The sequence below is a fragment of the Salmo salar genome, chromosome ssa05, assembly GCF_905237065.1.
Source record: "Salmo salar chromosome ssa05, Ssal_v3.1, whole genome shotgun sequence".
Lineage (NCBI taxonomy): Eukaryota > Metazoa > Chordata > Actinopteri > Salmoniformes > Salmonidae > Salmo > Salmo salar.
The window spans coordinates 40,575,842-40,588,010 of record NC_059446.1 but is presented as its reverse complement, the minus strand read 5'-3'; positions in this window follow the sequence as shown (position 1 = coordinate 40,588,010).

The following is a 12,169-nucleotide window of genomic DNA, read 5'->3' as shown; positions in this document are numbered from 1 at the left end:
TATGTGGAAATCATTCACCTATAAAATAATGTGATTATGCTTATAGTACAAAAATCTCTGTGTCCTGTTGAATATGAGTGGATACATGAATTAATATGTATTACATGATTGGTTATGCCTCCACTTGCCACTTCAGAAATATGTAAGCAGAGGACGGAACATGCCCCAATCCATATCAACAGGGCTGCAGTATATAGAGTCAGCAATTTTAGGTTCCTCTGTGTCCACATCACCAAGGACTTGTCATGGACCAACAAAACCACCACTCTTGTCAAGAGGGCGCAACTGCGCCTGTACTTCCAAAGACGGCTGAAGAAATTCATCATGCCACCCCAGGTACTCTCCAAATACTACCTTTGCACCATCGAGATTGTCCTGAACAGTTGTATCATGGTCTGGTACGAGAATTGCTCCATCCATGACCGCAAGGCCTTCCATCCCTGTGAAATTGAGCTCAGGTGCATCCTGTTTCCATTGATCATTTGTCATTAACTGGAAGATTTCATGGCAGAGTTGAGGAAGGTGTTTGATTCTCCGGTATCCGGGAGAGAGGCGGCCCGAAAACTACTTGACTTACGTCAAGACTCCCATAGTGTGGCAGACTACGCAGTAGATTTTCACACGTTAGCCGCCGAGAGTACCTGGAATCCGGAGTCTCTACTCGATACCTTCCTTCACGGACTCTCAGAGGAAATAAAAGATGAGCTAGCAGCTCGGGAGTTACGGTTGGGCCTCGATTCCCTTATCGCCCTTACTCTTAGGATTGATGGGCGTCTACGGGAACGCAGGAGTGAGAAGAGGTCTGGTCTTGGGTACACTCGTTCATCCACTGCTGCTCGTTCATCTCCAAAGGAATCCGGAAGTCCCCAAAGGCTGTATTTCTGAGAAGACCCGAAGCCACCCGAATTCCCTTGAGAATCATCAGCGACGGGTGAGTCAGATACACTGGAATCTATGCAACTGGGCAGAGCTAGATTATCGCCTAGGGAACGTTCACATAGACTAAGTTCCAACAGTTGTCTGTACTGTGGGGCTGCTGGACATTATATAGCCACCTGCTCGGTTAACAGACCTATTTCTTTAGTAGGTACAAGCAATCTGGTGAGCCAGACTGGGAATCCTTTAATTCCCACTCCTTTTTTCATGATACTGCTGTGGGGAGACCAGTCTAAGTCTCTCCGGGTGCTCATTGACACTGGGGCGGATCAGAGTTTTATTGACACTACCCTAGTTTCTGAATTAGGTATCCCCACTCAACTCCTCTCTGTTCCCATGGACGCTAGAGCACTGGATGGCCGCTCCATTGGTAGTTAGCCACAGCACTGTTCCTGTTAATCTGCGGGTTTCTGGAACTCACAGTGAGGCTATACAGCTTCCCCCCATTGAGTCCCCCCATGTTCCTGTTGTGTTGAGATTTTCTTTGCTCCAAAAACACAACCCCGCTATTGACTGGACCATGAGTTCAATCCTGGGTTGGAGTCCGTTCTGCCATTCCCATTGCCTCAAAGCAGTGCAGCCTTCCGGCCTCCTCAGGGCTTAAGTCAAGCCTCGGATTTCTCTTCCATATCTGCAGAGTACCATGACCTCCCCGAGGTCTTCAGCAAGGCACAGGCTACTTCTCTTCCCCTGCATCGTCTCTACGATTGTGCCATTGACCTTCTCCCAGGCTCCACACCGCCTCATGGTCGGCTATATTCCCTATCCAGCCCGGAGACCAAGGCCATGGAGGAATATATTGAGGACTCTCTGGCTGCTGGAGGCATCTGTCCTTCTGCATCCCCTGCCGGCGCAGGGGTTTTTTTTGTGGAAAAGAAGGACAAGACCCTGCGTCCGTGCATTGACTACTGGGGCCTTAATGACATAATGATCAAGAATCGTTACGCCCTACCACTCCTCTCCTCGGCTTTCAAACCTCTCCAGGGGGCTATCATCTTCTCCAAGCTGGACCTTTGGAATGCCTACCTACGGTCTTCCAGGCCCTGGTAAACATTGTGCCCCGGGACATGTTAAAGCGTTTCGTGTTTGTCTACCTCAACAAAATCCAGTTTTTTTCCCGTTCTGCCCAAGAACACGTCCTCCATGTTCGACAAGTCCTTCAGCACTTCCTGGAGAACCAGTTATTTGTGAAAGCGAAGAAAGCGAGTTCCACCGTTCTTCCCTCTCCTTTCTGGGATATGTCATCACTGAAGGAAATGTTCAGATGGACCCGGAAAAGGTGAAAGCAGTAGTGGATTGGCCCCAACCTACGTCTAGGGTGCAGCTACAATGTTTCCTAGGGTTTGCCAATTTGTACCGACGTTTCATTCGAGGCTACAGCACCCTGGTGGCCCCCCTCTTGGCACTCACCTCTCCCAAGGTACCGTTCACATGGTCCCCAGTGGTTGACAGAGCCTTTGTGTACCTGAAGCGTGGGTTTACTACGGCCCCCATCCTTGTCCATCTAGATCCGTCCCGTCAGTTTGTGGTTGAGGTCGATGCTTCTGACGTTGGAGTGGGGGCTATCCTGTCCCAGCGATCCGTCCAGGACCAAAAGCTCCATCCCTGTGACTTCCTGTCCCATCGTCTCAACTCTGCAGAAAGAAACTACGGCGTGGGTAACTCCTGGCGGTCAAGATGGCACTGGAGGAGTGGAGACACTGGCAGGAGGGAGCAGAACATCCGTTTTTGGTTTGGACCGACCACAAGAATTTGTAATATCTCTGCACAGCCAATCGCCTTAACTCCAGGCAGGCCCGGTGGGCTCTGTTATTCACCAGGTTCGCGATAGGTTCACCATTTCCTATCGCCCAAGGTCCAAGAATGTTAAACCTGACACCCTCTCACGCCTGTACAGTCCTGCTGCCACATCCTCTGACTCCGAGACCATCCTCCCTACCTCATGCCATGCGGCTGCTGTGCGCTGGGGTATTAAGATCCTGGTCCGCAAGGCACAACGTTCCCAGCCTGCCACTGGAGGGGGCCCGGCTAACCGGTTGTTCGTTCCATCCTGGAATGGGCTCATTCCTCCAGGCTCACCTGTCATCTGGGTTCCCGTCATACCCTGGCCTTCCTCCGACAACGTTTCTAGTGGCCCACAATGGTTCCTGACACATCTGCCTTCATCGCCGCATGCACTGGTTGTGCTCAGAATAAGACTCTGTGGCAAGTCCCTTCCGGCCTCCTTCAGCCACTTCCTGTCCCTCATCGTCCCTGGTCCCATATCTCCCTGGACTTTGTCACTGGGCTCCCTCCGTCTGATTGCAACACCGTCATTCTGATGGTAGTGGATCGGTTTTCCAAGGCCACCCATTTCATCCCTCTCCCCAAACTACCCTCTGCCAAAGAGACGGCCCAGCTCATGGTGCAGCACGTCTTCAGGATCCACGGACTCCCGGTGGACATTGTCTCCGACCGGGGTCCCCAGTTCTCGTCTCAGTTCTAGAAGGCTTTCTGCACCCTTACTGGGTCGTCGGCCAGGATTCCATCCCCAATCCAACGGCCAGTCGGAGCGGGCAAACCAAGACCTGGAAACAACCTTAAGATATCTCGTCACAAACAACCCCACTACCTGGAGCCGACAACTGGTTTGGGTGGAGTATGCCCGGAACACTCTTCCCTGTTCAGCCACGGGACTCTCCCCTTTCGCGTGCTCTATGGGGTATCAGCCTCCGCTCTTCCCAGAACAAGAGCAGGAAGTCAATATACCCTCGGCCCAGATGTTCGTCCGCCGCTGTCGGCGTACCTGGAGAAGAGCCCGGGCAGCACTTCTCAAGACCAACTCCAGGTATCGTGGACAAGCGGATTGCCGCCGGACTCCAGCTCTTTGCTATCGCATTGGCAGAGGGTATGGCTATCCACATGGGACCTGGGCCTTCAGGTAGAGTCATGCAAACGTTCCACCCATTTCATTGGCCCTTTCCCTATCTCTAGAGTCCTTAGTTCCATTGCTGTTTGTCTTTTGTTACCCCGTACGCTCCGTATTCACCCTATGTTCCATGTGTCTAGGATTAAGCTCGTGTCTCACAGCCCTTTGTCTTTTGTTTCCAGGCCCACCCCTCCGGCCCGTGTCATCGGTGGCCATCCGGCGTACATGGTGAGATGCCTGCTGAGTGTTTGACCGCGGGGCAGGGGTTTCCAGTACCTGGTTGACTGGGAGGGTAATGGCCCGGAGGAGAGGTGCTGGGTCCCCGCTAGAGACATTCTGGACCCAGCCCTCATCACCGACTTCCACCGCTGGCACCCCGGTCAAACATGTATGCGACCCGGGTAGGACGCCAGGTGGCACCCGGGGGGGGGAGAATACTGTCACACCCTGATCTGTTTCACCTGTCCTTGTGCTTGTCTCCACCCCCTCCATCTTACCCATTATCCCCTGGACATTTAAACCTGTGTTTTCTGTCTGTCTGTGCCAGTTCATCTTGTATGTTCCAAGTCAACCAGCGTGTTATTCCCGTGCTCCTGCCTTTTATATATTTTTTTGCTAGTCCTCACGGTTTTGACCCTTGCCTGTTTTCTGGACTCTGTACCCGCCTGCTTGACCATTCTGCCTGCCCTGACCTCGAGCCTGCCTGCCACACTGTACCTCCTGGACTCTGAACTGGTTTTGACCTTTTGCCTGTCCATGACCATTCTCTTGCCTACCCCTTTTGGATTATTAATAAATATCAAAGACTCAAACCATCTGCCTCCCCTGTCTGCATCTGGGTCTCACCTTGTGCCTTTATACAGGAATGGAAATGTAGCGAAAAAAACAATAAAGTAGGGCGATAGATCCCTGTTTTAGATGTGGGGCCGTTGGTCATTGGAAGAATGAGTAGTAATGGAGCCCACTGCACCTGCTGCATTCAGAGGGAATGCATTTTTTACAAAAGAACCAGCAGCCAACACTCTTGAAAGCAGCGGGGCAGGCAACTCTCACATAGTGGCGTATGGCCTTGGTTCAATCGATAGAAACTTTCATCTCTATGAACCTCTATGTGAAGGGAGACGTAGGAGGCCATGTCTCACACAACTTTTGAATAGATCCCTGGGATCAAATATCACTGATTCCTTACGATGAGAAATAGGCTTAAGTTACGACAGGGAAAGTGTTACATTTAACAAGGAAACAGGGGCAGCATTGAAAGCGATACGATTACTACCTGTCTAAACATGGACCAGTAACAATACCCAGATAATTTTACATGGGAGTAAGTGGAAACAATTTTGGGGTTGGGGAATCTTTGCAAAATGACAGGGGAATGGATTCTAATGGGTAATACTTTGAAAGTACTAGTCCAAATACTCCTTGCAAACTCAGAAAACCTTGGGGTGTTTTAATCTTGTGAGACATTTTATTTAGTTTATTATGAAATAAAATTCTTATCTATGTTGTCTTATTCTGAAATAGATTTATAGAATGGACGAAGGGGAGGAGGGGTCATGAGGAATTCGATTGGAGTTAATATTGTGAGTAATTGTTAGAGTTTTAAAGAAGCGACAGCATTGGGCTTACCAAACCTAAAATTACCTTTTAAAATGTTTGTTCATGAACATGAAGGGCCTAGTGGAAACGGAAAAACATGGGGAAAAGAGAGACCAGTCATATACAGGAGTAAATCTTTAGACTAGGCGGCGAGATAAATGTTGCCATGTCTAAATAAGCGTTCATAAACGTCGGGGTGGATTAAAACAAAAGATGAATGATTGGAGGGAGGACAGTGGACTTATCATTATCATGTTAGGTTTGTTTTTAAAACTTTTGGGTTGATGATTAAGATGTAGCATAGTTAATGCTAACGAAAAATGTACACTTTCTCTTCCAGGGGAGGATGGGGTGTTGTTATCTCTTTTTGAAAAGTTTCCAGAGACTGCTGTCTTGGGAGAGCAGTTAGTGAAATTCTGCAGTTTTATAAGTGTAAAGGTATCCAGATTCAGCCGTAAAGGGAGCTCCCAGATAAGTAAGGTCTGGCCATGTGTGTTTTTGAACTACAGTTTACGACACACACACCAGCATGCACACATAGCTCACCAGTTATGAATATAGGTTAGTACTGTGTTTGATTTATTGTGTGGGGTCTTTTTAGTTTGGTTTTAAACTGGGTTAATACTTACAAATTACTCAGAGGAGTCGAACAATGGAACACCCAATACTAGCCACGGTAGGGATTGTAATAATAATAAAAAATAGATAGAAAAGCAATGAAATAAAATAATTGTTAAATAAAGTACAACTACACTGTACCTTTCAAGATAGGGAATGTTGTAAAATAATTAGTATTGAATTTTCCATTTATACTATTTTATAAACGGATAAGACGGCATTAGAAGAAAGGATACCTAGCGAATTAACCTCTTGACGGTCGCCTAGGATAGGGGCCGCCACAGCGCATTTTGAAAAAAATTCGTGCCCATTTTAAACGGCCTACTACTCAAACTCAGAAGCTAGGATATGCATATAATTAATACTTGTGGATAGAAAACACCCTAAAGTTTCTAAAACTGTTTGAATGGTGTCTGTGAGTATAACAGAACTCATATGGCAGTCAAAACCCCGAGACAGATCTAAACAGGAAGTGGAATTGGAATTCTGAATTGCGAACTCAACTTCATCACGTTGCCTATTAATCACACCGTGAGCTATGGTTCATTGAGCACTTCCTATTGCTTCCACTAGATGTCCCCAGTCTTTACAAAGTGATTTGAGTCTCCTACTGTGAAAACTGACAGAATGACACGCTGTGGAACGTGGTCACATGGAGAGGGCCATCACCATTATGACGCCGGCGCCCCTGGTTACCCTCCCCTTTCAAAACGTTTTGAAACACAATGCAATCGTCCCTCTCGAATCTTATTGGAGCTCTCGTTGAAAAAGGCCCTACAGATTTATGTTATACAACGTTTGACATGTTTGAACGAACCTAAATAAGAAAAAAATGCATTTTGTTGAAAGAGTAGCCCCGCGCACGTCGGAACTTTTGGTGAAGCCTTCAGAACGCGCTAACAAGAACAAGCTATTGGGACGTAAAGGATTAACTTTTTCGAACGAAAATACATTTGTTGTGGACCTGGGATTCCTGGAAGTGCCTAAGGATGAAGATAATCAAAGGTAAGGGATTATTGACAATAGTATACAAGACTAGATGTGATATGCGATTGTTCCAAGATGGCGCTGACCTGTATTGCTAGCCTATTGTTCTGAGTATCGCATCCCCTTTTATCGCAAAGTGTGATTACCCAGTAAAGTTATTTTTAAATCTGGCATTACAGGTGCTTTCAAGAGATATTCATCTATAAATCTTAGAATGACAATATTACATTTTAAAAATGTTTTCGAATAGTAATTTAGTAAATTGTAGCACTGTTTCACCGGATGCATTTGAGGGAAAATAGTTAGTCAACGTTACGCGCGATGTAAAATGCTGTTTTTATATATAAATATGAACTTTATCGAACAAAAGAATGCATGTATTGTGTAACATGATGTCCTAGGAGTGTCATCTGATGAAGTTTGTAAAAGTTTAGTGCTGCATTTAGCTGTTTTTTGGTTATTTGTGATGCATGTGGTTGGTCGGAAAATGGCTATGTGGCTACTTTTACGATATACTCCTCTAACATAATCTAATGTTTTGCTTTTGCTGTAAAGCCTTTTTGAAATCGGACAACGTGGTTCGATTCAGGAGAGGTGTATCTATAAAACGATATAATTTGAAAAAAAAAGTGAGAAAAAAAAATATTACATTTTGTTATGCTAATACGGGACGGAGGCCGCACAGGGGATAACACACCTTCAAATATAGCTAATTGGAACACAAAAGTACTCAATCAACATGGTAGAAATAAAAATACAGCAAACAGAAGACATAGAAGGCACAGTATGTGGGTATATGTGGATGTATTGTGATGGAAGATGTGGTGTGTGTTTTTGGTGTTTGGAAAAGTGTGGTGTTAAGTGAGTGAGAAAGGAAATGGTTGCATATCCCGGAACTAATGTGTGTCTGTGAGCAGGGGTTGTGAGAGAGAGCTTTCAATTTTGTGTAGATGAGGGATATATATATTTTAAAATAAATTATACATCTAATTTATTTATTTATTTATTGTCCTATCATTATGGAACTACATTTTACAATAAATTATACATCTAATTTATTTTATTGTCCTATCATGATGGAACGGTCCACAACCCTATACACCCACCTGAACGACCCATACACGAAGAGAAGTCCCTATCTGTTTTATGGGCCTGCTGTAAGCTGCCTATATGCAGCCAAAACAGAAAGATAAATTCGGTCAGAGACCTACCAGAGCAACACTGCCCCCTCAAGATTCTCAGCCTGCCAGGCAGGGTTGGTCCTTCAAAGCCAGAGCCCCCTGATGGAAGAGCACAATATACAAGGAAATTCTCAAAGCTACTAATGAGAACCTTAACGACCTTGTACCTAGCCTTTAGAAAAGGACTTTGATTAAGTATAACTAGAATTTATATATAAATGCCTGGACTTTTTTCATTTTGGAGAATCTCTTACACAATGGGTAAAAATTAGGGATGCACAATATATCGGTGAACATATCGAATATTTTAACGCCGATGTGCAAAAAGCTGATGTGCATACCTATATAACGTAGGTATATGCCGTAATGACGCCATGTAATATTTTGCGCTACACGTGCAACACAGCATTCATAACCTTGCCCACAATGTCTGCTGTGTGGATCGAGCAGTCAACAAGTTGAGCAGTCAATTGAAAGAGTAATAACATTTCAGCGAGACAACTCAAAAGGCGAAATCCATTAAATTCAAGATAATGGAATTCATTGCCCTTGCCAATCAACTGTTCTCTATCATGGGTGATGTTGGCTTTCGCCGACTGGTCGAGCACCGGTACACACTACCAAGTGCGCTATTTTTCAGATGTTGCCCTACCGGAGTTACACAGTAATAGCGTCACTGCTATAAGCTTCAAGACATACATACTCTTTGCGTGTCAAAAAATATACAGTAGCACTGTCAAAGCTGTACAAAAAGTCTGTAAACAAGCAAACACCGGCCACGAACGATGTGTTTACAATACCACGTTGGTAATAAAGCATAATTTGTTCGACCGCAACTTCTAGGGTAGCTAGATTTAGCTTGGTACCTAGCTAGCACCATAACAACCAGCCTGAAAACAATGACCAGTAGAAACTGAAGTCATTTTCATTACTCTTAGCAATTATTTAGGAATCCTTGTGAGTAAGTATTAGCTAGGTTGCCACTTGTTGTTCGCCTACTGAAATTGAACAAAAGTGAAAATAAATAGCTAGACAGCTACTTAACCCTGTTGCCCAAAGCTAACTTTATAAGTAGCCAGCTAGCTTCATCTGGCTAGTGAGGCTCGACTGGACTTCGTTATATGTTGTGAACTAGCCACAATAAGGAATAGAGGAATTTGCGGTTTGTCTTCAAAATAAAAGTATGTAATTGACAGTGATGGAAATTAATAGAAATAGTAGAATGATGCCATACTTTTATTTTGAAGGCTAACCGCAAAGTCCACTATTGTGGCTAATTCTTATTTTGGCTAGCTTTACATAGATGGTTCCGATCACCATTAATCAAATAAAAACTGTCTTATAAATTACAGTTATTTTAGATGACACCTAGCTATTTGGATAGCTAGCTAACTATAGCTACTGAAAGAGATTGTCATTTTGCTATGTTTTTGGGGAAGAACATTGTTTGCATTCATGAGCAAGCTAGATTTTTTTTATGACCAGCACTGTAGGTGCGCGAGACAACTTTATAAAGTTCGTCGTCTGAGGAGGAGAAATCATCGGACCAATATGCAGCGGTTAAGGTGATCATCTTCTTTTTATTTAGAAGGAAAAAACAACAAAACAAACAACGAAACAGTCCCGTAAGGTGCTCAGACTATACAAGGAACAACTACCCACAAAACCCATGAAGAAAAACCCCTACTTAAATATGATCTCTAATCAGAGGCGACGAGGATCAGCTGCCTCCAATTAGAGATCAACCCAAACATACACAACATAGAAATAGAAGAACTGGAAAGGAAAACATAGAAATAGATAACATAGATCAAACGCAAAATCCCAAAATACACAAAACAAACACCCCCCTGCCACGCCCTGACCATACAATAATTGTCACAGTATCCACAGAAGGTGGCGCCCCTCCTCGGTCGGGCGGCGCTCGGCGGTCGTCGTCGCCGGCCTACTAGTTGCCACCGATCTATGTTTCTGTGTCTTTTGGTTTTGTCTGTCTGATCCACACCTGTTTCTTGTCTGTCATTAGTTAGGTTATTTAGTGTGTCTTTTCAATTCAGGATTACGTGCGGGATTGTTTTATGTCAACTCTGGACAGTTGTTAGTGAGTGCTGCTCTCTTTGTTATATATATTTACCGGGCTGCGCCCCGTGCGTCTTTTGTTTTGGGAACGTGTTTTCCCTAGTCGAGTTTATGTGCGCCCTGTGCCTTTCGGCTTCTTGTGTTGTTCCCGGATTTCCTATTAAAAACCACTATCACTCCGGACCTCTGTCTCCTGCACCTGACTCTGCCTCTCTACTGATCCTGGTATCGTGACAATAATAACAAAATAACCTCTTTACTGGTCAGGACGTGACAGAAATACAAGTGATTGTGTAATCAATGTGTAATAACGACATAAAGAAATTACGAACGCGTTAAATTGTTATGTGACGTGCAGTCATATTCACGTCCTGATTGGTCAACAAGCTTATTAGTGTTATCTACTGGTCATTGTTTTCTTTTTTGACACGCAAAGACCCAAACGGCGTTCCATAGCAAAGACCCAATCCAGATCCATAGAAATCCTGGTTGAGAATGAAATGACTGAACAAATTAACAACAAAGCAGCACAACAAGTAAGTTAAATAATTAGGTTTTAATGATGTTTTACTGGTAATGGGGACATACATAAATGCCAACAAAATTACTTTTTGGTTTTAGTGTGTGTGTGTGTGTGTGTGTGTGTGTGTGTGTGTGTGTGTGTGTGTGTGTGTGTAACCTTTATTTAACTAGGCAAGTCAGTTAAGAACAAATTCTTATTTACAATGATGGCCTCCCCCGTCCAAACCCGGACGACGCTGGGCCAATTGTGCGCCGCCCTATGGGACTCCCAAACACTGTCAGATGTGATACAGCCTGGATCGAACCAGGGACTGTAGTAACGCCTCTTGCACTGAGATGCCGTGCCTTAGACCACTGTATCCATGTGTGTGTGTGTTAACTATTTAACTGTACTGGAATGCTTAAAAGGCCGCTAAAATTGTAAATATCGGTTATCGGTTATAAGCAAGTGGCACCACTAAGCAAGTGGCACCACTAAGCAAGTGGCACCACTAAGCAAGGGGGACCACTAAGCAAGTGGCACCACTAAGCAAGTGGCACCACCAAGCAAGCGGCACTATGAAGATCAAGGAGCTCTCCAAACAGGTCAGCGACAAAGTTGTGGAGAAGTACAGATCAAGGTTGGGTTATAAAAAAATATCTGAAACTTTGAACATCCCACGAAGCACCATTAAATCCATTTTTTTTAAATGGAAAGAATATGGCACCACAACAAACCTGCCAAGAACAGACCATGCAAGGAGGGCATTAATCAGAGAGGCAACAAAGAGACGACCAAAGATAACCCTGATGGAGCTGCGAAGCTCCACAGTGGAGATTGGAGTATCTGTCCATAGGACCACTTTAAGCCGTACACTCCACAGAGCTGGGCTTTACTGAAGAGTGGCCAGAAAAAAGCCATTGCTTAAAGAAAAAATAAGCAAGCACGTTTGGTGTTCGCCAAAAGGCACGTGGGAGACTTCCCAAACATATGGAAGAAGGTACTCTGGTCAGATGAGACTAAAATGAAGCTTTTTGGCCATCAAGGAAAATGCTATGTCTAGCGCAAACCCAACACCTCTCATCACCCCGAGAACACCATCCCCACAGTGAAGCATGGTGGTGGCAGCATCCTGCTGCGGGGATGTTTTTCCTCAGCAGGGACTGGGAAACTGGTCAGAATTGAAGGAATGATGGATGGCGCTAAATACGGGGAAATTCTTGAGGGAAACCTGTTTCAGTCTTCCAGAGATTTGAGACTAGGACGAAGGTTCACCTCCCAGCAGGGCAATGACCCTAAGCATACTGCTAAAGCAACACTCGAGTGGTTTAAGGGGAAACATTTAAATGTCTTGGAATG